This window comes from Heterodontus francisci, unplaced genomic scaffold (genome assembly GCF_036365525.1).
Source record: "Heterodontus francisci isolate sHetFra1 unplaced genomic scaffold, sHetFra1.hap1 HAP1_SCAFFOLD_83, whole genome shotgun sequence".
NCBI classification, from domain to species: Eukaryota; Metazoa; Chordata; class Chondrichthyes; order Heterodontiformes; family Heterodontidae; genus Heterodontus; species Heterodontus francisci.
The window spans coordinates 5,749,081-5,753,246 of record NW_027141917.1 but is presented as its reverse complement, the minus strand read 5'-3'; positions in this window follow the sequence as shown (position 1 = coordinate 5,753,246).

Genomic DNA, 4,166 nt, shown 5'->3' with positions numbered 1-4,166 from the left:
TAACTGTCTGCCCTGTTTCCAGGATAACTGACTGCCCTGCCCGAGGGTAACTGACTGCCTGTTTCCAGGGTAACTGACTGAACACTTTCCAGGGTAACTGATCACCCTGTTTCCAGGATAACTGACTGCCCTGTTTCCATGGTAACGGACCGCACTGTTTCCAGGCTAACTGACTGCACAGTTTCCAGGATAACTGATCACCCTGTTAACCGGGATAACTGAGTGCCCTGTTTCCGGTATAACTGACTGCCCTGTTTCCAAGGTAACTGATTACCCTGTTTCAAGGGGAACTGACTGCCCTGTTTCCGGGGTATCTGATCACCCTGTTTCCGGGGTAACTGACTAACCTGTTTCCAGGCTGACTGACTGCGCTGTTTCCAGGGTAACTGACTGCCCAGTTTCCGGGGTAACTGACTGCCCTGTTTCCAGGGTAACTGACTGCCCTGCTTCTGGTGTAACTTACTGCCCTGTTTCCAGGGTAACTGACTGCCCAGTTTACAGGGTAACTGATCACCCTTTTTCCGGGGTAACTGACTGCCCTGTTTCCAGGATAACTGACTGCCCTGTTTCCAGGGTAACTGATCATCCTGTTTCCGGGATAACTGACTGCCCTGTTTCCAGGATAACTGACTGCCCAGTTTCCAGGGAAACTCATCACACTGTTTCTGGGATAACAGACTGCCCTGTTTGGGATTACTGACTGCCCTGTTTCCAGGGTAACTGACTGCCCTGTTTCCGGGGTAACTGACTGCCCTGTTTACTGTGTAACTGACTGCCCTGTTTCCAGGATAACTGATCACCCTGTTTCCAGGGTAACTGACTGCCCTGTTTCCGGGGTAACTGACTGCCCTGTTTCCAGGTTAACTGACCACCCTGTTTGCAGGGTCACTGACCACACTGTTTCCAGGATAAGTGACTGCCCTGTTTCCAGGGTAACTGACTGCCCTGTTTCCGGGGTAACTGACCGCCTTGTTTCCCAGATAACTGACCTCCCTATTTCCGGGGTAACAGATCTCCCTGTTTCCGGGGTAACTGACCACCTTGTTTCCAAGATAACTGATCTCCCTATTTCCGGGGTAACAGATCTCCCTGTCTCCAGGATAACTGACTGCGCTGTTTCCAAGATAACTGACTGCCCTGTTTCCAGGTTAACTGACTGCCCTGTTTCGGGGTAACTGATCACCCTGTTTCCGGGATAACTGACTGCCCTGTTTCCATGGTAACTGACTGCCCTGTTTCCACGGTAACTGATCACCCTGTTTCCGGGATAACTGACTGCCCTGTTACCAGGTTAACTGACTGCCCTGCTTCCAGGGGAACTGACTGCCCTGTTTCCGGGGTAACTGATCACCCTGTTTCCGGGATAACTGACTGCCCTGTTTCCGGGGTAACTGACTGCCCTGTTTCCAGGGTAACTGACTGCCCAGCTTCCAGGGTGACTGATCACCCAGTTTCCGGGATAACTGACTGCCCTGTTTCCGGCATAACTGATTGCCCTGTTTCCGGGGTAACTGACTGCCCTGTTTCCAATGTAACTGAATGCCGTGTTTCCAGGGTAACTGATCACCCTGCTTCCGGGATAACTGACTGCCCTGTTTCCGGGATAACTGACTGCCCTGTTTCCAGGGTAACTGACTGCCCTGTTTCCGGGGTATCTGACTGCCCTGTTTCCGGGGAAACTGACTGCCCTGTTTCCAGGGTAACTGACTGCCCAGTTTTCAGGGTAACTGAACACCCTTTTTCCGGGGTAACTGACTGCCCTGTTTCCAGGGTAACTGACTGCCCTGCTTCCGGGGTAACTGACGGCTCTGTTTCCAGGGTAACTGACTGCCCAGTTTCCAGGGTAACTGACTGCCCTGCTTCCAGGGGAACTGACTGCCCTGTTTCCGGGGTAACTGATCACCCTGTTTCCGGGGTAACTGACTGCCCTGTTTCCAGGGTAACTGATCACCCTGTTTCCGGGATAACTGAATGCCCTGTTTCCGGGATAACTGACTGCACTGTTTCCAGGGTAACTCACTGCCCTGTTTCCGGGGTAACTGACTGCCCTGTTTCCGGGATAACTGACTGCCCTGTTTCCAGGATAACTGATCGCCCTGTTTCCGGGCTTACTGACTGCCCTGTTTCAGGGGTAACTGACCGCCCTGTTTCCAGGATAACTGATCACCCTGTTTCCGGGGTCACTGACCGCCTTTTTTCCAGGATAACTGACTGCCCTGTTTCCAGGGTGACTGACTGCCCTGTATCCGGGTTAACTGATCTCCCTGTTTCCGGGGTAACTGACCACCCTGTTTCCAGGATAACTGACCACCCTATTTCAGGAGTAACTGACCGCCCTGTTTCCTGGATAACTAACAGCCCTGTTTCCAGGATAACTGACTGCCCTGTTTCCAGGTTAACTGACTGCCCTGTTTCCAGTGCAACTGACTGCCCTGTTTCCAGGGTAACTGACCGCCCTGTTTCCGGGGTAACTGATCTCCCTGTTTCCAGGATTGCTGACTGTCCTGTTTCCAGGATAACTGACTGCCCTGTTTCCAGGGTAACTGACTGCCCATTTTCCAGGGTAACTGATCACCCTTTTTCCGGGGTAACTGACCGCCCTGTTTCCAGGATAAATGACCGCCCTATTTCCGGGGTAACTGACCGCCCTGTTTCCAGGATTACTGACTACCCTGTTTCCGGGGTAACTGACTGCCCTCTTTCCAGGGTAACTGACTGCCCAGTTTCCAGGGTAACTGATCACCCTGTTACCGGGATAACTGACTGCCCTGTTTCCGGGATAACTGACTGCCCTTTTTCCAGGATAACTGATCACCCTGTTTCCGGGGTAACTGACTAATCTGTTTCCAGGGTTACTGACCGCCCTGTTTCCGGGGTAACTGACTGCCCTGTTTCCGGGGTAACTGACCGCCATGTTTCCAGGATAACTGATCTCCCTGTTTCCGGTGTAACTGACCACCCTGTTTCCAGGGTAACTGACCACCCTGTTTCCAGGATAACTGACTGCCCTGTTTCCAGGGTAAGTGACTGCCCTGTTTCCAGGTTAACTGACTGCCCTGTATCCAGGGTAACTGACTGCCCTGTTTCCAGGGTAACTAACCACCCTGTTTCCGGGGTAACTGATCTCCCTGTTTCCGGGGTAACTGACCACCCTGTTTCCAGGATAACTGACCGCCCTATTTCCGGGCTAACTGACCGCCCTGTTTCTAGGATAACTGACTGCTCTGTTTCCAGGATAACTGACTTCCCTGTTTCCTGGGTAACTGACTGCCCTGTTTGCGAGGTAACTGACTGCCCTGTTTCCAGGGTACCTTACCACCCTTTTTCCGGGGTAAATGACTGCCCTGTTTCCAGGGTAACTGGCCACCCTGTTTACGGGGTAACTGACTGCCCTGTTTCCAGGGTAACTGACCACCCTGTTTCCGTGGTAACTGACTGCCCAGTTTCCAGGGTAACTGATCACCCTGTTTCCGGGATAACTGACGTCCCTCTTTCCAAGGTAACTGACTGGCTGTTTCCAGGGTAACTGACTACCCAGATTCCAAGGTAACTGATCACACTGTTTCCGGAATAACTGACTGCCCTGTTTCCAGGGTAACTGACTGCCCATTTTTCAGGGTAACTGATCACCCTGTTTCCAGGGTAACTGATCGCCCTGTTTCTGGGGTAATTAACCGCCCTGTTTCCGGGGTAACTGAACGTCCTGTTTCCAGGGTAACTGATTGCCCTGTTTCCAAGGTAACTGATCTCCCTGTTTCCGGGATAACTGACTGCCCTGTTTCTGGGATAACTGACTGCCCAGTTTCCAGGGTAACTGACTAATCTGTTTCCAGGGTTACTGGCTGCCCTGTCTCCGGGGTAACTGACTGCCCTGTTTCCAGGGTAACTGACCACCCTGTTTCCGGGGTAACTGATCACCCTGTTTCCAGGGTAACTGACTGCCCTGTTTCCAGGTTAACTGACTGCCCTGTTTCCAGGGTAACTGACTGCCCTGTTTCCAGGGTAACTGACCACCCTGTTTCCGGGGTAACTGATCTCCCTGTTTCCGGGGTAACCGAACGCCCTGTTTCCAGATTAACTAAGCGACCTATTTCCGGGGTAACCTACCGCCCTGTTTCCAGGGTAACTGACCGACCTATTTCCCGGGTAACTGACTGCCCTGTTTC